This window comes from Buteo buteo, chromosome 22, assembly GCF_964188355.1.
Source record: "Buteo buteo chromosome 22, bButBut1.hap1.1, whole genome shotgun sequence".
In the NCBI taxonomy this organism is placed as follows: domain Eukaryota; kingdom Metazoa; phylum Chordata; class Aves; order Accipitriformes; family Accipitridae; genus Buteo; species Buteo buteo.
The window spans coordinates 8,963,453-8,988,280 of NC_134192.1; the positions used below are offsets into that span (position 1 = coordinate 8,963,453).

At 47.5% G+C, this 24,828-nt stretch overlaps 1 long non-coding RNA gene across 1 annotated transcript; it reads right to left on the bottom strand.

Moving 5' to 3' along the window:
- Positions 1-20,562: 20,562 nt before the first annotated feature.
- On the bottom strand, positions 20,563-23,878 carry LOC142043281 (uncharacterized). Its single transcript, XR_012653990.1, has 3 exons — positions 23,814-23,878; positions 22,338-22,429; positions 20,563-21,559 (listed from the first exon to the last, which is right to left on the bottom strand). It is a non-coding gene; the product is annotated as an uncharacterized LOC142043281 (long non-coding RNA).
- Between the last annotated feature and the right edge of the window lie 950 nt (positions 23,879-24,828).

Genomic DNA, 24,828 nt, shown 5'->3' on the forward strand with positions numbered 1-24,828 from the left:
CGCTTGGGTGAAAATGCCAAGGTGCCTGCTCCTCCGTGCTCCTCCTAGCTGAAGCCACCCCGGCAGCCTGCAGACCCCCATCTGCCCCTCACCAAGAGACCCCACACCACAGCCTCAGGAGGAAGAACGGCCAGTACAAGCCACGCTGTCCCAAATTCATTGCATATGTGGAAGGCTTTGGAAGCACTGCTCAGTGAGATCTGCCCACAGCTGCTCCCCTCAGACCAGCTCCAAGAAGGGTCCTGCAGCTCAGTCACTCAGCACAGGCACCAGAGAGGTCTACATCACCTTTACACTCCCTACATCACCTCTACGTTACCTGCATTGCCTTTATGCTGCCCAGACCTTCCTCCCTTACCATGAGCCTGCCATCTCTGCTCCTGGTGAGGAAGAAAGGGCAGATCCTTCAGTTTTTCACACCTTCATCAAGCTGTTCCTCCAATGGCACTCAACACCCCTGCACTACCATGGTGTCTTGACCAAGGGCACTTCCCAGTGGGCTCCACCACCCAGACTGGCCGCAGCTGCTGGACGGGATGTCTCAGAAACTGCCCCTACATGGAGCCTGGCCACCCAGACATGCTCGGCAGAGCCCTTGGTCCACGTGCGAGCTCAGGAGCAGCTCAGCAGATGGTGGGATCAGCCAAGGCGAACTTGCTCGTTGTCATCAGGGAAGACGTATCTCTCCCCCAAAACATTCTGTGCTGTTGCAGAGCATCACATGGGCCAACAAGGACTCAGTGACAAGGAGCCAGAGATGAGTTGAGGAGTTCATAAGTACCAACTGGGAGAGAGAACCAGCATGTCTGAACCTAGGGCGCTCAGTTTTTCCACTAGTTTAGCAGCTGCAGTAGGGCCCAAACCCCTTGTTTTTGTCTGAAGCTGCTCCTGACTGTGGCAGATCAGGGGAGATGCTGGCCTCTCCTTCCTCCCTTCACCACATCTCTGAGATGGTGCAACCAAGAGGACTAAGAGACATCATCCACCTGGGGGCCACTCTCTCCAGAGCAGTGGGGTTACTGGAGCACCCCGCAGGCTCTGCTGCACCCCTCCCAGGATGGCTGGCACAATGAGTACACAAAACTGGATACCATTGCGTTGGTGCGAGATGAATCACTCCAGCCAAGAGTACGCATCCTAACAAGGAGGAAAGAGTCTCCCTTGTTTTCCCCATCTGTTTCCTCCTTAAAATAAATAAACAAACACACACATTGCTGGCTGAGCCTTGATCCTACAGAGCCCATACTACTCACAGGTCCCTGTTGCTCCCTGGTGAGGCCCCTCTCCCCCAGAGCTGTCAGACACAGCACACTCCGACCTGCCTCCCTAGCCCTGGTGCAGCTTTCCCCTTGCACACCCACATAGGGGATATTACCTCTCCCCTAATTTGCTGGGATTTCACAGCAAGAAATTAATGCCAGTGTTTCTATGAAGGGGGAGAGAGTCACCAGCCGTGCAACATCCAGTGACAGATCCCAGCTCCTGGCGTAGCCAGCCATGGCTGGTGTCTACCTGGCAATCACTTTGTTAATGCATTTCAAGACTCACCCCATACTTAGAGAAATTCTCCCCTCCTTACAAGAGGACAAAAAGCAGAACCAGCTGGTTTGCATCTCTCAAGGCATACTGCGGGGTCAGTGGTGAATCTGAGCACAGGAAGGGATCTGCAAAACTGCACTTGTAAATCCCTCAGTGGGAGAAGTTATAGTCCCCCCTCCCCCTGCTTACAGGATCTCTAGCGTCAGGGGCTTTACACTCCAGTGGCATGCTCCCAGTGTGCCTTGCACATCTGCTGAACTAAGGTAAAACCGGACACTGCAGAGCTGTGATTTATATCACCAGGGTAAGGCACTGCTGGAGAGGTCCCTCCCTGCTGCAGGAGGAATACGCACTCACTTCTTTCTCTCCTCACTCATCCTGCCCTTGCGATCACCGTACGGTTGCAGAGGGGAAGCCTGTTATGAGATTGCCACCGCTCCTCCTCCTTTTGCAGCATCCAGAAATGCCAAAGCGAGCGGCTACTGTGCTACCCTGCAAAGGCACCGGGCAGAAGAAAGGCCCAGGCATCCCTGCCACGTGGTAACTCAGACCCCAGTGCTTTGGAGCAGCACAGGCAGCTTTGCCGTTCACAAGTGCTAACTGGACGCTTGAAGAGCTCCACCAGAGCTGGCCAGCTAGCTTGGCTGCAAGAAGAATTAACTCGGTGGAAGAAGGCAGAAGCATAAAAGGCCTTCCTTTCTCCGTATGTCAGGCAACAGGTCACACATGCTTGCAGACAGATCCCAAAGCCTGTCTCTACTCTCACATTTCCTCTCTTCCTTTCCCTGACGCTTTCCTGACACATCTTCTTGTGCACTTTGCTCAGCTTTCGAAGTAACACTCCTCCCTGCTTGTTCTCCTTCCCACTCCTTGTCACTGGAGTCCTGCTGCTGTCATCACACTCCCATCAGACTTCTCCTTTCAACTGTGCGTTTCCACGCTGTCTCTCCCAACTGTCAAATACGCTTCTGGTTCAAACATCTGTTCCTCTCCCTCCCAGGGAAGTTACTCCAAAACATGCTGCTTTCTGTCTGAATGGCAGGAAGGATAGATTTGGTTGTACGCGTGGTGCTACACAACCATCCGTGTTGCCAAGCGAAAGGCCCCTCTTCTGCGATTTGGTCACATCAATTCCCAGGGCTACAGGCTTAGTCCCTCCTTATTCTGCCAGGATGAAGAGCGAGAAGCCTTCAGAAGTTTCTTGCATTCTACAGCCCGGTGGCTCAGGGCTAACAGCCTCTGCTGTGCAGGGAAGCAAAGGAAAGCAATACTCCCTACTCTGCACAGAAGGAAGGTCTGCACGATCATTTTCTGTAACAGGGTAAACGGATGCCCCTGCAAGAATGACTCAACTCCGTGGTGGTACAGGGAGACCACACATTTCACAGTGCCACCAAGGGACCGACTATTTACAGGAGCAACATGACCACCCAGCCCCTAATAGCTAGCGTTGCCCAATGGTTCCAAAGGGCTTGCGCCGTTGCATGGTGAGACTCAGGCCAGTGCTGAATGCAGATGTAGGGGTTTACCCAGGCAGTATGCTGAGGAAGACGTCCTGCACTCTCTGCGAGCATCTCTGGGCTCAGAGGCGGAGTGTGTTTCCAGGTCTCTGCAGCAGGCCACAGCAGCCCCAGCGCCTGCATGCCCAGCTGTGCTAGCAGCCCTTGAGCTGCCTAGCCTTGCTGATGCAATGGGGAGGTGGGGGAGTGATCATGGGGAGGGAAGAAAACTGGTCTCCGGCCTCCTCCTCGCTCTGTCCTCATGCACTGGCTGGAGGCAAAGCTGTCCTGCAGGAGCAGCGTGGCTCAGCAGCCTTACTTTGTCTCCATGCTTGGACAGACAGAAACCCAAAATCTAGTTCCGTGTAAAACCTCAGGGTAGAAAACAACATTCCAGTCTTCAGGTCCTTCCGTCTTTCTCCAAAGCATTTGGTGTCACTCAGCAGAGACAGCAACTGGAGCTGTGAGGGGTCTCTGGCCACGCTTCACCTAGTGATCCTCTGCTTCTAGGCAGAGGGAGGACTGCAAGCCCATGCTGTACATCCACCATCACACCAGCAACAGCTCCTTCAACACCTCAGCTCAGCCATCCCTGTGGGCCGGGTATCAGTTGCCAGCACATTCTCATTCACCAGGCACACCACGCGCGAGTGCCCAAGGCTGCTCCACGTCCGTGGCAAACCTCTGAACAAACCGTGCAGCTGGTGATGAACCACTTGAGTTAACGCAGGTGAAGCGGTCATTTCCTCTACTAGTGCAGTCACTGAGAGTCCCTCCTTTCATGGGGAAAATTGGTCTTTCATGGGCTTCAGGCACATCCCCAAACCAGGTGTCAGAACTTAGAGAAGAAGGTTCAGATGGGTTTTGTTACTGGTGGTAAGTTCTGCCCATAGCTGCAACCCCAGTGAAGAAACTGAAATGTAGTTTCTATTCTATTCCCTTTTCAGCTGCTTGTAAGTTTCTCAAACAGATTCCTATTCAGGGTGAAATGTTCAGTGCTTGGTCTCAGCTCAGAGATGATTTCTTTTATTTCCCCCTGCAGGAACTGTGAGCAAAATACTAAATGCCGTAGATTTGGAGTTTGGGGAGCGCAAGCAATCAGATATTTCCCCCTTGTTCCCTCTGATACCATATGTTCCAGTTGGAAATTTTACACTTGCATACTGGTAACTCGTAAATGGTGGAGATGATAGACTTCAAATGTTCTCATTGAGAGGCAGAAAACAAACCCAGATTTAACAAAATAATTGGTTCAATACTGTTAAGATGAGTTTAAAGAATTCTGATAATGCTTTTCCCTTCCCCGGTGTCCCAGGAGGCACAAGTACACACGTTTTATTTTAATCTATGTGCTATAATTTTAAGGATAGCTGACACAAGGTGGTCTTTGTTAAGATGTATCTATTTGCTTTGAAATCCAAAGAAGTTCAGCGCTTACAGGCTGCCAGAAATCACAGACCTATTATTCAAGGAACTTTTGAGCTCTACTGTCAAAATCATCAGAAGTCTGTAAGCTGAACAGCTCCCATTCAATGCATTTTTGTGCTCATTTGCAAATTCTACAGTGGGATTGCTTGGACCTTTATTCCCCTCAACCCCAAACTCACTTAAGACTAAAGGCAGAGAACCCCGGTGTTCTTGTAATGGCATGTTTGGAAACCCAGCCTTCCAGAAGCAATGGCACCCTAATCATCCTCCTCCACAATGTCAGCTAGGTCACCTTAAATGTCACACACTTGGGTTTTTGACTTCAAAGTCAGCGCTGCAAATCCTATGCAAGCTTTGGATAACCTATTCATACTCTACATGTTGGTATAAATACATAAACCACAGTCAATGAACTTTAAGCACAGATACTTCCTCATCACAAGTGCTCAATCATTATCAAATTCATGTATGCACTTAGATGGCTATATAAATTATCTTTTCTAGGAGCAGGTTTACTAAGAGGATGTAGGGAGGCAATACCCCTCCGTCCCTTCTCCCAGTACCACTGCAAGGTATGGATGTCCTTTTGTATGCAGCTGGGGAGTTACTGAAAAGCCCATCTTGCTTCCCCCGCTCCATCCATGGTCCTGTTTACGGCCAAGAGAGTCACTACTGACAGCTCGCACGTATTTAACAACTTGGGCAGCAGATCACTACCAAAACAGACTAGCACATCGTGGCATAATAAAGCAGCATACAAAATCACCCTGTTTGGGCAAGGAAATCTCATGACCTGAAACTCACCAAACACAAGGGCTGGCAGACCATCGAGGAAGCAGATGATGGCTCTCTTCCAATCCTGCTGACCAAAGTGACCCAGCAGCCACCTGGAACACAGCGAGAGATGAAACCTCTTTGGCAAGCAGCTCCCAGCCTGTTCTGTGCCTCCACGGCATCTGGCACCAGCTAGTTTCACATCCAGAGCTCTTGATCACTTTGATCTCTCAGATAGTTATGTACCTTAATGATTCATGATTGTTACTCAAGTCCCACCTGCAAGCGAGGAAGCCTCCACACCGGCCTGCTAACGTTACAGGATAGCTGTGGACTCACTTCCCCAACCTCCTGGGAGCTCCTTCGTTACACCAGTCCCACAGCATAGTGATCCTATTAAGTGCTATGGAATTAATCTTGATTTATGCCAGTGGGAGGGAGAGAATAATCAAGTCCTGTGTCCTCACCTTCTGAGCTACTGGTACTGCTCTGATCTTCTTCATACTTTGAAGTGCTTTATTCCGGTCAGGTTGGTAAAATTGCTTTGCTTCTGTATCCTTAAGCTCCGGTCATTCTTTGCTGTAATTCCTTGCAGCGACTTCTGGAAAGGTGTTTTTCTCCCTCCACTCCCCACAATAAATGAGTTTGTCACTTGAAATATACTGCCAATGTGTTACATGTCCCACAGTGTTTGCGGTTATATCAGAAGTGTTTGTTTATAGCACCATAATTCAGCAATATCTTGATTACAGGAGAGATGGTGTTGTAACTCACTGTGGCTAGAGAGAATATTATTTTTCTTTTCCTTTAATATAAAATGTTGATTTTCAGTCAATACACTGAAAGAAAAAAGTGCAGTTGTTGCCCTAGTAACCAGCTGCCTTGTAAACCATAAGATGCTAGGAGCGCAAGGTGTTAATTGTTCCAAGTGCTGCTTGTGGTCAGGGATAAAAGCTAGAATGGGAGAGATCATAAGAAACATCTGGGAAGATAAAGTCAGCTGGTCTCTGCTTGGAGAAAGCCTAGACAACAGCAAGCAGAGAGACAAGGCAAGGAGAAGTAACACTGCCACCAGAGGAGCAGAATGAACTGAATTGTGGCCATGTGTGACAGCATCCCTGAGCAAAACCTCCGAGAGCACAACACGCTGCTGGGAGCCTGACGGGTTTTACCAGGCGCTCGCAGAGTTCAGCACCTCCACCACCAGATGTAGCAGCTTTTCCTGCCACTGCTCATTCCCTCCTCCTGACCAGACCCGTCTCCCTTTCCCCTTCTGCTCTGTGTCCTGGGCTTTCCGTGTGCTGTGCTCCAGGAGGCTCCTTCCCATGTGCTACTCGGCACGAATCGAGGTCCATCCTGCAGAAGGTGCCACCACCTCTCTGCAGAGCATTTCTTGCACTGGAGCAGGCCAGGAGAGAGCACCCTCCCTGCCACATACCTACCTGCATTGCAACACGACTTCATTGCCCCGCCGAGCAGCTCTTGCATTCAGGCTCCTTGCACGGCACTGCACACAACGTCTCCCTGCCTGCTCCCGCCAGGCGCTCATCCCAGCTGCACTGTCTGCTGCTGAGAAGTGGGAGCAGTTCATCGCCCGGAGGGCACGCTGAACTCCGCAAAGCATCTGTGTCTCTGCCCCGGCCTCCTACGAGACACAGCCCCTCAACTGCAGCAGGCTGAACGCTGGGGCTGGGAAAGCAGCACCAGAAGGGCTCCTTCTGCAAGAGGCCTCTGAGGGAGAAAGACTGCATGAGGGCTCCTCTCCCATCTCTCTCTCCTCTCTAAGAAGAAAGCAAGCTGGCGAGACAGCAGCCTCATGCTCTGCAGCATCTGCCACCTCTCCCTTCCCTCCCCTCCTCCCAGCCCCTGCAAACTGGAGAGCAAACATGAATACTGCTAGATCTGGAGGAAAGTTTTCTACTTTAGCTGTTTTTGGCCATTTACCTGCCCTGGATGCCCACTGAACCTGCCAGTATCTGCATTCCATTTAGGAAATAAAGGCAAGGAGCACAGAAAAAAGCAGAATATTTATAAGCTAAGCCCCTTGCAGGGGCAGGGTTATGCTAATCAGGGAGCCTCTGTCCCAGCATGGTACATGGATTACATATACATGATAGTAACATATGGAGAGGAGGGCTCACGTTCAGCACACTGCTGCCCTCCGCGGCACACGTGGCTGGAGGGTTTCATGCCACACGTTAGCCAAGGGCGCTCAAGAACAGAGGGGCAAGGCCAAGCTCCCGCTTTGACCTGAAGAAGAAAAAGATGGGACACCAGGACTGGTGCCCCCTTGGGCTCCAGTTTCCAGGGTTATATTGCTGATGTCTGATTAACTTCTGGGGGGAGTTTTTCCCCCCTGTTGTTTTTATTTACTAACTCTTGGTGTTTGTACTTGGTAATAAAGCCATATATTGCAGTGAGCCACACCACAAAGCCCTGTATGCAATCTCATGACGCATCACATATTGGTGATGAAGACTACATCTAGCTACACAACCTTCATATAAAATTAGAGGTTTGTTTTCTTTCCTCTGCTCCCCTGGTACAGTTGCCTGTGATGATGCAGCCATCCCTGTCTCAGCACAGGCTAACATAGACCTCTGCCACTGACCGGGGCTGGGATTTCTGCCATGCATCCTTTACACTAAGAAAACACATTTTGAGCGAAAAAAGCTGAGAAACCATGAATTTTTCCAAATGGAGAGTGCCTGGGCAGCACTTCACATAGCAGAGCTGCATTTAAACTGGGGTCTGTGGGTAAGCCTGAAAAATAAAGATGAATGAGTTTGGTTGGGTAATTAGATAATAAAATTGAAGGCTCTGGAGTTTAGCCCAGGAATATAAGCCAGTATATATGTGGCTGGCTAGCCTGCTCCCTCTCCTACTGCTAGCAGCACAGTCTTAACCTAGCAAGGAGATCTGCCCTTCACATGGAGTCCAAAGACAGAAACGCGTTTAGGTAGCACAGCTCGTGGACTAGCACAGGATTGGAAGCACAGGATCAATCCTGCCCTCTGTCAATCTGCAGCAGCTGGTTTTGTTCCCCATGTGCGAGGCAGGGCTGCAGAAGGGTGCCGCAGGGCTCGAGGTGGGCTTGCCTGCTGCTACAGCAGTACCCATAACTCCGCAGAGCAGAACAAACCCCGTCCCAGGGAGGGTTTGCAGGAGGCTCCGTGTTTGCTAGAAGCCCAGGGCAGGTGTTCAGGAGCCGGCAACCTGGTTGATAGCTTGGGGGCTTCACACAGCCCATTTGGGCACAGTGCAAGTCATGCCATGGGTGGGTGCGAGGGAGACTTCTGCTCAGGACCCACCAGGGCAAAGCTGGCTCAGGCTCAGGGATGTGTTTGGGCAGGGCCGGAGCTAATTCTCATGTATGCCTCGTGCCAGTAAATACCAAAGTGGCTATGTAGAGGGTGGTGTTTAAGGGTGGAAAGGGCAGCACAGCCAATCTGAAAGGAAAACTGAGGTTGGTTTTGCTTTCTGGAGTGACTGCTTTCATACACCCAGCTTTCAAATTGCTGCAGAACTGAAAAGCAAAGCAGAGGCAAGTTCTCTTTGACTTGGGAAATCCTTCAAAAATAAAGCAAACCCATTTCAAAAGGCAGACTTTGTCAGCTGCCCTATTTTTAGGATTGACTCCTACAGGTCCTTCCTTCAATGATAGCAGTTTTGCCTGAGCAATGACTAGGGACTGCAGGATTTAGGCTTTTAATAAAGCAATTGTGTAATTAAAAATAAATGGGTCTCTAGTGTCACTATTTAAAAGAAAAGAAAACTTAGATCAAATAAGGCATTTCTTTCTTTTTGGTTTAGTCTGCTTGGATCATGCAGAGCTTTAATGACGCAGTCACAAATGTTGTATTTAAAAGGCCTCTTAGTTGCTGAGAGGAGCCCCAGGAGAGGGCTATTAACTGGCCAAATTAGGCTATTTATTTTTGTGAGTTTTGCAAGTTTGAAAAAGAGAGGCACATTTTCACTTAGGAGAGTGATATTTCAAATAGGTCACAGGAAACTCTGGCAGGCGGGGAGCAAAGCAGAGCGTCAGTAGGAAAACATTAACCAGAGACATTTTGCAAGTGCAAGTCGACATTTGGGTTCCTAATGGCTTCTGAAGTCCATTCAAAAATCTTTCCGTGGATGTAAAATAGGGGCAAGGCACCGCAGCTGTGCAGGAGCCCTGGCCTAATCCTGAAAGCCTTTAAAACGGCAGAGCTGTGTCTGCGGGTGCTGCTGCGAGAGAACCTGGTGCTGTCAGCACAGCCAACAAGCTCGGCAGTGTTTGAAGGAGATGGACTCTGCCTGTTGGTTAGGAGATAGCGATGCTTGCACAGATGACCGGTCAGTCCTGAAATTTCACTGCACCTTTCCCTCCTTCAGCTTTGATTTTGATTCTTCAGACAATCAATGAACTTCATTTTCCTCTCACATAATCACAGCCCAGAGCAAATCATGAACAACTTCAGTAAATCCCACAAAGCAAGCTGCGTACACATCTTAAGAATCAGGCCCAATACTTTTTACGTGTGTGAGGCTGGTTGGAAAAGGTCCCTCCACACCACCTCAATGGGCATGGCACGTGCTCGCCAACAGCACACCATTTTCTCCTTTTCACCTTTGCAAACAGAATCAACTAACTTAAAGTCCGCTCAGGAATAATTCATGTGAGGTTACTTTGAAGGGCTGGCCCATCTCCCACTGACTTCAGCAGCTCAGGATGAAGCTACTCAGGAGCTAAAGAAGCCTCTGGGGCAACATTGGGCTCTTGCTGGTCCTGTCCCTGCTCCAGCAGGGCTGAGGTCCCTTGAGCACCACTGCATTTACACATGATGGAAAGGCTTTGCAGGATCAGGATCAAGATGAGAAAATAAATGATATAATAAGATAATAAAAAGCAGTGGCCCTAGAAAGTGATGTCTAATGGGTTCCTCTTGATGGATTGTAAATCCACCAGTCATACAAGTCCTAAAACAAAACCAAAGTTAAAGAAAAAGTAACTACACACCTATTAGAGCAATCTTTCTCTTCCTCAAGTTTTTTCCTACATAAACCGGTTAATTGAGAACTCAGAGGACTGGTATGTCTGAGGCTGTGACTGTCACATCAGTGAATAACAAATCTCTATCTAAACACTTTTCCATGACTGTGGCGGGCCAGGCTGTCAGTACCACATTCTCCTCCTCTGGCTGGGTAACCATGTGGAGTTGCAGGCGCTTTGTGCCCAGCATTTCCACGGGACTGCAGGTTTTTACAGCACAGACACACCAGCGTTTTATTGGATCAGAATGAGGGAGCTGGCACTGGAGCGAAGGGAGCTGAAAGGGAAACATGGAGCACGCAACTTCACCAAAAACCTCGTCAGTCAATACACAAAACATCAAACAGATCTGACCCCTGGCTTTGTTCTTCCAGTAATTGTACTCTGTCCTACTAATATAAAACAACCCATCCCACCCTGCAGAAAACCTAACCAAAACCAGGAGGGATTTCTGGTGTGGTGAGGCCATGGGCTGGGCTGTGAACACCACTGTATGCTTAGCAAGAGAAAACCAGGGGTAGAGAGAGTCCCTCCAGCCATGCCACAGGAGAAACCCCTGCTCCAACCTGTGTCACCAGCAGCGTGTGACAGGGCAGGCATTTAAACACACAGTGTTTTGCAGAGGTGAGGCAGAAATTTATAGGGACAGGGAAAGGATAAACACATCGCTTGTCCATTTGGCATGAAAGGAGCTATAAATATTGTGATAATTGTCTCCAGGAACCCAGGACAACCTCTGCCCTGACTCGCAACCACACTCTGTCCCTTTGGACTTTACTGAAGCTATTCAGGTTGCAAGTCACCAGCTCAGCTGGCTCAATTGCCTGTTATTCCCACTAAAAATACCCTAGCAAAAGCAGCCCTTTCAAGGAGATACGGAGGCCGGTTCTCTGTCTCAGACAAACCTGCTGAAGCTCCAGTTTCGCTCATCACCCAGTTGTACAGTGCTGTTCTCCAGCTGGACCTTGTGTCTGCTCCAGTGTGGTAATGCCTCCAGTTCTACTCTGTGTATTAGCTTAGTCTGGCAGTATTTATTTAGCAGATAAAACTTTGATGCTGTTCCTGTAGAAATAGTTTGCAATATATTAACAAGACCATAATCTTAGTCAAAAGCATTTCTCATGCGCCCTCAAATGCTTGGCATAAAAGAACCAGCAGATGCCAAAGGTCACAAAGCAAATTGAGTCCTTATGGGAAGTTAATTGTTAGATAAAGACAAAGGATGACAATGATCTGGGGGTACCGTAAACCACTGTCTCCTCCAGGACCTTGCAGCTCACAGCGTGCTGTGTATAATACGTGCAAGGTTACCGCTTAAAACAGCTAAATACGGGTCCAAGTCCATCAAGACACAAAGAAATAATTCATCCTTTTCCCACGGATGGGCACAAGGCAGACCATGCCATAGTGCAGTCCTGGGACAAATAAGTGTTTCTCGATCGTTGGGCCTGCATAAACGCCCCACCACCTGCCTGGCTGAGACGGGGCTTTCAGGAAGACCAGCAGGGATTTGGGTCGCTCTTACTTTCCCTGAACCACCAGCTCCCTGTCAAGGCGCCGGGACACCTCGTCCTGCCGCTCTCCCCCCTGGGCACAGCTGTGGGCAGGAGCCCCCGGCCAACACCGCTCACAAAATGGCGCCTCCCGGCCCCGCCGCCATTTTGGGGGCTGAGGGGGAGGCCCCACCGGCAGCTGGGCTGCCTTCGCCAGTGAGGGGCAAAGACGTTCCTCGTGGCGGTGGGGGGCTGGCAATGCCCACCACAGAAACCTCTCCTTGGCCTGTTTTCTTTTTGTCTCTGTTTCCCCATTCAGGAAAAAGCTTCTGTCACAACAGCTGCTGATTCATTTTCTGACTTGGTGCCGAGCGTGCCAGACATAACATTCGTTTGCTGCCAAAGTGGTAAAAACAATGACTTACCAGCTCATTTTTCTTCAGTTGATTATGTTGGGGGGGAAGGGAGAAAGGAGCTTTAATTAAAATTAGATAAGGAGGAGAATAAATCCACTGAGATGCAAAGAGCAACGGTCTGCAAGGCAGGAGAGGGGAGAGCATCTGAGGCGGTGCAGAATACCCATCGCCAAACAAAGAAAAACAAAGGGGTCCACGGTCAATGGCGAGGGACTCTGTGGTCACTTGCTGCCCTTCACCAACTTCTCCTTCTCTCCACGCTTTCCACCTTTCAGGTGTCAACAGCTTCCCAGACCAGTAACTCTCGGATCTGACACGATGCCTTCTAGACTGAGAGGAGGGAAGCCGCCTGAAGGTGGCTCTGATGAGGGCAGACAAGTGTACTGGTCTTTGATCCTTCCCATCTTTCTTTCCTGAGTTCTTCCTGGGATGAAGGAGTCCCAACAACAACATTTATTTGCTTCTTAACACATTGACTAATGATTTGCCCGGTAGACAGAATCCAAATCCAACCCACATTTTGGAGGTGCTGAGGACAGTGGTGATTGGACTGAGATTTTGGCTTGCCTGTTAGACATTAGAGACAAAAAAGCCAAGTCTGGACATGATGAGTAAAGTCTGACCTGCTAGACTCTCCAACATTTTTCTCAGTATTTGACAGGGTGCTCTGGACATGTGGGAATTAAGCTGATCCATACTCCCCGACCTCAGTCATATGCCACAGGTTTTATTTGGAAATAGCTCACCAGGTCACCATCTCTCATGGCAAACATCCAAGTGAAGCTTAGATGCCAAGAAAACAATGGCGCACAGAGCCTGACCACAGTATTGTCCTACTGATGTTTAGCAACAAATTAATTTCCAAACAGACTGGGTCATCTGTAACCAACACAGAAAAAACAGCAACCTGACCCAGTTTTGCTGGCCAAAATGGACAGACAACCCTATTAACTCACGTATATAAGTTCTCTCATCTTTCTAGTACAAGTTAGTGTAGAACATAGCATAGTGAAGTGCTGATCCCCCACCTGAAGGCTTTGGCTCCACTGTCTTCAAATAACAGCCAAAGGAAGCTGCTGTCCTCCTCCAAGTGATTCATTCCCATGGGGTTTGTTTCAGTTCTTATTTGGAAAGGAACGGGAGTCAATCAGTGCAAGGAAATGCAGAAGAGTCACGGTAACCAGCGCCAGGGTGAGGACCAGCTATGGAAGAACCATCCAAAGCCATTATCCCAACACTACCATTGTCATTGAGTCTGATGATAAAGAAGAGGCTAAGTCATTCAGAGCACCAGAAGCTACAAGAGAGATTTTTAAAGCAACTGAAGAACAGTCATTCCACAGATCTCTGGCTAACTGTGTGGTGATATAAGATTCTAATCAAGGACACATCAAGGACTACTTATCTAATGCCCAATAACCACTCCAAATGCATGAGGAGGAAAAGCCTTACCTTTATACTTCGGAAGCTCTTGCATTCTTTGCTTGAAATGGTTGTTTCCTCTCTTTGCTTGAGGGGAATATGAAGAATGGCTATTTGGGAATGCAAACCCCAAGATCAGGAAGTCATTTTTATTCACCAGAGAAATGAAATAGTCACTAGGGAACCTCTTAAGCAGGAATGAAGGATTTTCAAGAATACCAAATCAGGCACCCAGTTACCACCAACAAGCCACTGAAAAAGCTGTCCACCCTCTTGGAATATTTTTGGAAATCCATCTCATTATGTCACCTTCTATTCAGAACCTGAAGGGAATATTTTCACCACCATCCTCTCACAGCACAGGGAAGAAGGAATTTAAGAGATGTCTCACATTCTCCGCTCTTCTCTCTGCTGTACAACTAAACTACTTTTTGCTTAACTTAATCTACCTGCATCATTTCACGAGGGCTTGTACACACTGTCCCTTGGATGACATTGCTAAATTACTTTGCTATAGCAAAATATAAGTATTTAAGAAAATCTCCAACTCAACCAACCATGTTATGAGAACACCCACCAAGAAAGATTTCTCCCTCCCATTACCTTTTGCTGATTCAGATCCTACAGAATGCAATGCTGCACAACAGAGCAATGCTCACGCTGTGGATCAACACTTCTGACCGTCCAGAGACACCCCGCTCTTCTTGGCTTCGGTTGGACCTGTAGTTCCTCAGCACCTTTGCAAATTAAGCCTAGAAACTAACACATTAAATTGTATTGCTGCATAAGGACTTTCATTTCCAGGCTTTTATCTGCAGGAATGATATTGCCATTCTATACACTAGACCTGTTTTTGTAATACGATGGTTCATCAGAAGTTTTTATGTTAATACCGAATCAGAAATAATACACATGTGATTCATAATAATCTAACTGAATGGCTGCACTGAATGTATTGTAAGAAATTCTGGTTAGGAAAGAAACTCATTAAAGAAATAGTGACTACTATTATCCCACTGCATATATTGTTCTACTGGAAAGTTTCCTTGAGTAGTTTCTTTAATTAGCAATTTGATATTTTGAAATAGTGTGATCTCCACCACATACAATTTGTAGAACAGACTTGGCTGGCAATACGGAGGAAAACAAGCAATCTTTTCAGAGTTTGCATCTCTAGGGCATATCTTGTCATTTTCCAGCTATTCAGCTGCTGTATATATGTGTATAACACAGTGACACTGTTCTTGGGGGATTTTGATTCTTAAAAGTTACATAGATAAAGAGCTTTTTTATTGGAACAGAATATATTGTCCTTTTTTTTTTTTTTTTTTTGAGAAAATCCACATAAAAATATTTGCACAACTTTGGGCTATTCAAATAGAAGGTGTTGACCCCAGCTGTGTTCTAGTGAATGAATCATTTATGTAGGAGCTCACTGCACAGAACGTATGGTATTTTATCTTTGCTGGGTTTCTGCCAAATACAGTCTGTAACAATTTTTCCCCTTTGCCACATTTGCCGCTTGATATCCTTTAAAATATACCAGCTCCAAGTGTGAGAAAGCAAAACAGCTTCTGGGCCCGCTCTGGCTGAGAGCTCTTTGTATGGATACTCCTGTGCTGGCACGGAGGCACCCTTGCTTTTGGAGAACATCCATTCCAGATCTGGGATCTCCTTGGGCTGAATGCTTTGAATCAACATTGATTTAAAGTTCATTTAAATCCGCAGGGAGCTTGCAAAAGCCCAGGAGCCAACACAGAAACAAGGATCCTCTTCATATACAAAACAGGAGCTGCCCCAAAGCAGAGGGACAAACTTCCACCACCTCAAACATCCTAAGCCCTGCACCTGCAGGGAAAGCCTGGAGGAAGGGCGGATGTTTCTGCCACATCTCTACTCCCTTACGACTATCCTCCAGGTATCACTTAAGTGGTATTTTGGCAAGACATATTTCTACCCGCGAGGGCAGGGAACAAGATTATTTCATTAAGTGATTGAGGCACTGCATGGCCAAAGCCACTATTACACTAGGTTTGATTTGAAATGGTAAGCGAGAGGTCAAACTCTCTCAACACTGATCTCCCGGGGGAGAAGAGATAAGGTGGAGTGCTAAGATTTCCACGCTCCCACATGAGTAGATAAGGTCTGAATGAGCAGCCTCATCAGTAGGCTGCTTCCCTAAGCGTTTTTTATAGCTTACACTGGAAACCCTCATACCTCTCTACACTGAATCACATAATTACGGTTTCCACAAGAAATTCAGAGCAGGATCTCCTCCCACAAAATTTCCTCTCACCTGCACTCCTTTCATCACCGAAAATGACTGTTTGTCAGCACTACCTCTGCTGCTGAGAGAGTTCACATGCAGCTGAATTTAGCAGCCAACGGAGGTGAGAATATTCCCCCACGTGTAAGCTTCTAAAGTGCTCGCCCGTGATTGTGTGTGGCATGAACATCTCCATGAGGAAACATTCGTTCAGGACACACTTGCAGTCTTGGTGTGTTCTCCCTGCTAAGCAAGGAACTGCTTTTACAACAGACAACCTCCATCATGGAGAGGTTGCCTTCCAGTTTCCCAGGAAAGCCTTGCTCAGATGGAGATATTGGAGATGGGAGGCAGCCCCATTAATCTCTGCCATCCCAGCTTTCTCATGCCTGAGCTGTTCTCCGTCATCGGAGGCTCCCTCTTCATTACACCCTTCCTCCCACGTGCAACAGAAACATAATAGCCCAGCTAAACCTGACCCTGGGTGAACACTGAATACAGACAAGACACCGCTCTGAGTCACCAGTTAATTCGTCTTTCAGAAGCAGAGTATTTCTAATGTGAAATGCTTGCTCCCATCCCGTCGAATCAGCAAGCTGGGATTTATATACAGCTCTGCAAGAAGGCTCTTCCTGAGAGAGTCACCCAGGAACTTACATTGACACATGTGCCAATGTTATAGGCAGAGTTGAATTCACCACTGTAATTACAGTTGACTATTGTATAACTTCAGTTTTGGTTGCTCATAACTTCATCTATAATTAATTGTTGGGGCTGAGAATTTCTCCAGCTGGGTTTGGCCTTAGGCTAAACTTTATCATTTCAGCTGAAATGGCTCAAGTCTTTCCCAAGAATATATTTAAAGAAAAAGACTCTCTTTTGCCCTTGTTAAAAGGATCCTTTTCTTATTTACTGAAATGCTCTCAGATCTCCATGATTCTAAAAGCAGTACCTTGAAATACTGGCAGACTTGACTGCTGTGAAATATGTATCTTTTCATATTCTCAGGGGGAAAAAAGGATCATAATTTGACTTTATATATATATATTTGCTGTTTACACATGTACAGAAGAGATCCAGTGGCTACTTTGACTATCCTCAGTGTTGAGCAAGCTTGGTACCCCACTGTGCCAGATCAACCACCTGTGAGACAACACACGCAGCATCCAACCGTGACCAGGGATGCTCCTGCGGCCGCAGGGCTTGGTAGGGCTTTCATTGCAAATGTGCCCTTTGGTTGCAGGCCCTCTGTGGTATACCGAGCCACAAGAGAGCTGGGAGACAGTTCAAGCAGTGCAAGGATACAGACACCACATCTCAGTGAACACCAGGGAAGTAGCTACTAAAAAGAGCCTGTGATCAGCCTACGTCCAGAGCAAGATCTGGCCCGTAGGCAATGAAGTTGACCCTGGGTGCACGTGGAGCAGCAAAGACAAGCCAAAATATTCAAGAGTTGTTCAGTAAACCGCTGCTGCCTACTCTGGTTACCCAAAGAGACAGAGGTGGAGAAAATGAGTACATGATTACTCATTAAAAAGATCACCGCACAACTCAATGGGCCTGAACGCAATCTACATGAACAACCTTAACCTATCATTTCTTTCTTCTGGAATATCTGAACTTGAAACCTTATAACTGACTAAAGATATTGTACCCACTTTCAGAGGGGGTACGCACCCAGTGACTTCTGGTCATGCAGAAAACAGGCAGAAAGCACGCAGAAAGCACATCTCGCTACAGAGAACAAACCCCAGAAACATGGGAAGTCTTGAAAAATCTCAATGAAAAAATGCAAGCTACTTCATTAAAATCTATACCAACCCAGAGACGGAGTCCAGAGATGTCATTACAAAAAAAGAAAACCCAGTGCTCAACTGCCTAGGAGCTAACTGGAAAAGCAAAATGGGCCCACTCTAATGCAGAAATTAAAATGCTTAGAGACAGTTCTTACTACTCTGTGAACATGAGTCAGTACAAGTGAAAATGGTGCACAGATGGGCCAGCACAGAAGCAACAGAAGTGCCGTGATATTTACAAGGGGGGGGAAAAAAAATCTTCCCTTAAAAGTGTAAATATACCAGAGAAATCATCCGCTCGCAGCACAAACCAGGGCTTTGATGTAGCAAACACTCCCACCAGGGACAGCACTGGCTCCGCCGGGAGGAGTAGGGATGGTAGACATTGCATCTGGAAGACAGTAGGCTCACCGCACTGAGCTTTCCCAAGGAGTCACAACACACAGAAACCCACCAGATGACATGGACCATTTTATAGCCTTTATGCCACCAGCAGCAAGGGGCCGAGCACTGTCCCAGGCCACAGAGAGACGCTAAGAAGGGAAGAACCGTGGTGAGTGTTGGCTCTAACACCTGGCAAGAGCAGGGCGAGAGTCCCACCAGCCTGGGCTCAAGGCAGACCACAGCCACTCGTGCCACTGGCAAAGCAACAGCTTAAAGACACGTGAATCAAAGCTGGTGGTGTTCTGCATGGGGCCAAGCAGGTGGCATTTTGGGGTCCCCCAGCCTCTCCCGGAGCAGCAATAATGCATGGGATCTCTTTCTCCAGCCTCTCCCAGGTCGCCCCATCAGGACAAGCTGCTCAGTTCACAGCGTGGCCATGGGGCTGAGCTCTCTGTGCAAATCACACTTCTCCTCACCCATCTTCCCCTCACCTGTAAACCAGTAACAGTAGTTACACTTCTGCAGTTGGCTCAAGATGGGGGAATGAAAACTTAATTATCATCAGTGTTATTCGCCGAGGAACAGCTCACAGCCTGACAGTGGCAGGAACGGCAACAGAGTCCAAAGAGCAGGCTGAGCTCCCAGAGCAGAGCTGCAGGAGATAGCACAAACCTCACCCCAGCAGTGAAAAGGTCTGACAGCTTTGAATGGGAAAGAAACAGCTTCCCCATCACTTTTGAACATGCTTACAGTGAATTATCACAGAATTTCATACTGAGTTTCCAAGCAGGTCAACCAAACTCCTTCCCATTCAGCTGCTCTGACTGCTGACTCTGCAGTGGTATACGCACTTGTGTTCTACAGGAAAATCATTTTTAAACAATAAAACCAACTTTCAGAACCTTTCACCTCTCCAGGTCTCTCTAACAACTTTTGTGGGTTCACACTACATTGTCTCACTCTCAAAGACTTTTTTTTTCCCGGTGTGGTATGAAAGACCAGAGCACAGCAGGAGAAATTAATTAACTGAGCAGACAGTAATTCTGCCATCAAATGAACAAAATGAAAGAGTAACAGAGACTTACACTTATAGTCACCCCTAAGTGTTTCACATGACAACAGCAGGGAAAACACAGTCCAGACTGTTGTTTTAATGTTGATAATATTCCAAAATCTGCAGCGCTTACTAATTTCTCAGTGGAAATAAAACCTTTGACATCAGTGGGAATTCTGTCTGGGTATGGAAGTTGGTTGTTACATTACAGTCTAGCAATGAGAGCCTATTTTGACGGTAAGATCTTTAGCACAGAGTGTTCCTCTTTGTGCCCGCCCAGAGCACCTGGACTGACAAGCAGAGGACAAAACTTCGGCTGAATTGCATTAGACCTGAATACATCCATGCCCACGCATGCTTTCTGCCAGCGCCTGTGCTAGCGGAGATCTATTCTGTTCTTCGCTACGGACGGCGTTTGTACTTTGCAATCACCTGCCAGCAGCCGGAGGTCTGCCCGACATGTCAGCCTGCTCTGCTGGATAGTGTTTGCTCTTTGCATCTCAGCGGGCTTGTTACTGCCGCATGCATCCCGCTCAAACACAGAGAGGGACTGGGCAAAACGAGGCTGTTAAATTCCCCCAAATCAGGAAGATGTTAAAGAATATAGGAGGTGAGGGGGGAGGGAAGAGGGGGAGGAAAGTGTTATGATCACAGCGACAGCAAGAGGGAAAGGAAAAGAGTTAAAATTAAGACAGGAAAAAAATTGAAAGCCGTATGAGCGTAAAACGGAATCACTTCAGGCATATGTCAAAATAGTGTCAGATCTTTTTCTGTTCATTAAGTCAGCAGTTAAACACCCACCAGCTCCGCTTTTTGCTAGCCCTGGAGTTTTGCTACACCTGGAGATCCACGCTATGGCATCAGCAGTAGAAACAACCGGGTTTGTAGGTAAATAACCTCATTTAAGAGCACGTTGAGTGAAGCCTTCCACACTGACTCGTGTTAACATGAGGTCCACCAGTAGAGGTCAGGTCACATACTCCGGAGGGTGGAGACCAGCCCAAGAGCCAGGACCAGAGAGCAACAAAAACCATGGAAAAAGGGCCTGAATTTTACAGATTTTTCCTATTTTTAAGTCACACATAATAGCACTTAATATATGTCCCCAGGGTTTGATAAAAAGAAAATTAGCCCATAATACTAAGTTAAAAACATCAAATTCATATCTATCCAGCTAATGTGGTAGAGATTACCAGCCTGTAGCGAGTCTGAAGCAGTCCCAAAAAGGGAACAACTGTGCGCTGGTCTGAGGAGAACTTGTCCATCTCCAACACGTGGGGTTTTTAACTCTCTCTCACATTTACAGAAGAGTCACAGAAGAAAGCACCAGACACAAGAGCACTTTTCGATAGGGTTTTGAACCTGTAACAAAATTTAATATAAAATCACTGCCCAATTACAAAATTTTATGGCATGGTTACTAAAAAAAACCCAAAATGAACCCACACACAATAACTTAAGAACAATTCCAAACTTTCTGGATTTTATAAGCATTAGTTTCCTTTTTTGTACATAACTGCTGTTACACTTGATGGAACTTTTCCATTACAGGTAGAATGATGAGTAAACAAGCAAACCCTTATTTACAAAAGAGGGATAACATTGTACAAGACAGAGTACATGTTAGACTGAGACCATGGTAATTTCCTAGGACTGGATTTAGATGAAAGAGTCTGGGTTTTTTAGTGGTTTTGGCCTCAAAACCCTTCCCAAGGGACATGTACAATTTAGCTATGCTAAAAGTCTCCTTTAGGTTCAGGAGCCAAGAAGATAGTCATCTCTCTTCTCCAAGGGCCAGCATCCAGAATTTGGCAACAAAAGTGCTTTTCTCCTGAGCAGTGTCAGCCCCAAGTCGTACCTGCTCTTTGCCAGTGCCCACCCCACCATTATACTAACCCAGCCACATAGATCACGCCTGTCCAATGTGAGGGGAAAAAACCCCAAGCAGACACCTTGATTGCCTGACAGTACCTGTTCTGCACTCAAATTTCCACACTTCTCAGTCTGAATAAGGCTGCTTTATGCACCATTTTATTACTGCAGGTAATACTGCACACTCTCAGCAACAGGAACAAAGATTTTGGTGAAAGCAAGTTTGTTTGTTTGAGGGTTTGGGGGCTTTTTTCCCTTAAAAAAAATAAATTCTATCCATTCGTAACTATGAACATTCCTCGCCAGTCCTCAGTCAGCCAAAAAACACATGAGGTCTTTCTGAAAAACTAAGTTCTGTGCAACGAAGTTATTAACTGCTGGGAAAGGCAGGAAAGCTCTTTTACAGCTGTTCATTGATCCACTGAACGTCACCTTACACTCTGTAGCCCCTTTTGGATTCTGCAGACTTCTGGAGTAGGCTGAGAAAAAAATAAAAACCTTGGCCAGAGCAGTTACATTGCTTCTTGAGACATGTTTTCTTTGGGTTCAGGCCTCAGATTCTCAGCCAGCGATTTCTGTCCCTGGTGGAAAATTAAAAAAAAATGAAAACACCGAGTTTTTCTGCTTTTCAGGAATCTAGAGAACAAACAGGAGTTCCTAACACGCTTGCAGAAGATGTGAATTGACCTCAGTGTCCTTCCATTTGAGATCACAGTTATTCTGAGAAAATGAAGTCCCAGACATCTCTGCCCACGAGTCCTGCCATCAGAAGAGCAGCACAGCACCCAGCGCTGGACCAGCACGCTCCCGGCGACATGATGCTGGGAAGCGGGAAAGGAGGCAGCCTAGCCACGCCGGCTCCCGTTCAGCACTGGGGACCTCCAGGCACAACCGTATGCACGCTCCGGTTGTGCTCCTACGGAAGGGGAGAGCCTGGTCCACCCGATGCCGAAGTCCCCATTGCCGACACTTGAGCGTGTCCACACGACAGCTTTAACGACTCTCGGAAACCTTTTACGTAGGCACCGTGGCTTGTGCCAGTTACTCTGGTTTCAAACAGGTGCACATAAGCCTTGTTTTAAGCAACTGGCTATCGTCCCAGAGTAGACGAGGCCAGAATTAATTTTCTCTATTTAATTTACGATTCAATATTTTTATTCCAAAACTGTGCACTGATGCTTGGGGACTGGCAGGTGCATTTAATCAGTACATAAACCATACCCAAGCAGTCCTGTTTCTTCTCATTCCTGCGCTCCCTAGCACAGGCACACCATTCCTCACACCCAATCTGCTGCTTAGCTTTCTTTCCTCTTTCCCTTTTAAATGGCACAGACAGCTGATGAAGAGCCAGGCACTCACCTTGACCCAGACTTGAAGCTCCATCAGACTTTCTCAGCAGGAACAGCGAGGCTTGAAATGAGAGGCAATGCTTGGCAGGTGCTCCCAGGGGACTGGCCAAAAATAAATGCACTCTCCAGTTAATTTCCATCTGAGTACTACTAACATTTCTCCTTTAAGAGTGCAGCTAAAGCATTTGATTTACGGAGGGCAAGGAGGTTCTGTATTTGTTTGCAGTAGCAGTGGCAGACCCGGCACACCACAGGGAATATTTAGACCCATTTTAAGCACCTTCGTAAGGTGCCCGTGCTCCCCATACAGACAGGGGATCTTTTAGGGTGTGATTCAGAGCACTGTAATTAGGAACCTGCCTCTCACCTTTGATTACAGCAGGAGTCTAGACTCTAATTTAGGCAGAGAAATGACAAAATTAGCTTGTACAAATATCTCCCAATGCATCAGTTCTGCAAGGAACCAGACCGGAGGCTCTTTGGGAAGACGGTTATGGTGAGTAGTACTCGGCACTTGGCAGGTGGCGAGAAGCAAAGCAAGTCTGTTTACGGGGAGCTCTGCTCAGCCGTGACTTCCACCAGGCAGGCCACAGCACGTCGCGGGCCGGGGGATGAACGGAGCCCTGAAGACCCCCAGCCGCTTCCCTCAGCTCAGCTGCTGGCGTTGAAGGAGGAAAGTCTGTCGGATCTCAGCTCTGGCACAGGACCAGAGCCGGCAACACAGCGACCTGCCAGCCCATTGCCCAGGGAAACCTGCTCCTTCCTTCTCCACAGTGATGCAGCTGTGACGGAAGAGACTGGGAATATCCCCGAGTCCTTTAACTGCAGGGCTGCTGGGGTGGTGCAGGCTAAGAGCAATTTGTAGTATTGCCATCTCATACTACTGCTTGCCCTTTTTTTTTTTTTTTTTAAAGGAACCACTTGGATCATAACTTTAATCAAGACTTTAGAAAACAAGGCATTTAGAAAATTTGACCAGATGCATTCCGGCTTCATCAGGGAATTTAAAAGACCCCCCAAATAAACAACAATACCTCAGGCAGGAGATGGACACAGGTGGAAATGTAATTCAGCCTCTGAAATTGCTCATTTTAAATTGCGTATAGTATTTTCATTTTCCACCACGGATTACTCTGTGGCAAGGCTATGCATTGCTACATGACAGCTCATTCTGCTTTTAAAACAGCAGCACTTCAGTAGCAGCTAAATTGATGCTTTTTATGTGTCCATCACTTATCAAGGGTAATTGATTAGTGCCTGCGAGGGGCTCTGAGATCTAACAGATTACATGTTCTGAGCCTCCTAAATTATTTGAATAGATTGAGGAAGAAAAAGATTCTAAATCAGATTTTTGTCTGGCCCAGCATTACCTTTCCTGATCAGCGTTTCCCCTTCCCTTTAAACATATTTTTGCTCAGAGAGACAAAAGCATGCTAAGCCCAGGGAGCAGATTTTCAAAGGCAGCAAGAAGAATTAAGCACGATACCTGGTAAAACATAATGGGAAGCAAGTATGCTTTCCCACTGAAAGTTTCTCCGATGGCTGTTTATTCTGCTGTTTAAAGACTACAGCTTTAATGTAGCTCAAGAGAAGAAAATGAAAAGGTCATAGCTCCCTCAACCTTGTTGGAAAGCAATCCAACGGGAAGACGGCACCGCACTCCCGGACAACACAACGTGCGCGAGGCTCCAGCCTCCACACAGCGGAGCAACTGGAAGCGTTTAAGCCTCGGCTGGCTGCCTTAAACACACCCCGAACCAAGAATAGCCTCGACTCTCGGGCACAGGTCAGGCGATGCTGAGTCACTTGCTGGCCAGTCCCCAGGCTCTCCAGCTGCCTTGGGCTCGGCCTCCCCTTACAGACACAATTTGTACCCGCCGCACACAGCCCCAGCGCTGGCTGGGAATGACCGGCCAGCGACGGCATCCTCCGGTCTCGGGGGCTTTGGCCGAATGAGTGGTTCCAACACGAATTCCCAGTTCGTGCCGCCCCGTTTCCCTCCAGCTTCGGAGCACAGCGTTGCTGCTGCCGTCCTGCCAATTAAATGCTACATTCATACATGTCTTTGTAATTATGAATCAACTCACAAGCGTTGGTGCACACCCCAGGCTCACACAGAACGGCAAACAATATACTGTCACGGGTTGCATCAGCTGCTGCGATGCTCTCTCATGCCTTCAGGCTTGCTAAAGCTGATCTAACTCTAATATAATAGCCTTTTTACCCGCCTCCTCCCCCAACAATTACCAGAGGCTTGGAAAGCCATTGAAATGCAAATAGCTGATGGAGAGGTTATTGGGGAACCGGGCTGGGAAGGTACCAATGTTCTGCTAGTTTCCTTTAGTTTGACTCGAACAGGACTGTAATCCTGAATTTCTCTTTGTATAAATAGATAGAGAGGCAATATTGCGAATGCACGGACAGCCTTGTATAGCAGCTGAACTGCATCTTCTCCAGTTTAGCTTCTCTGTGATCCAGGACCCCTGTCACTCCCATGAGTA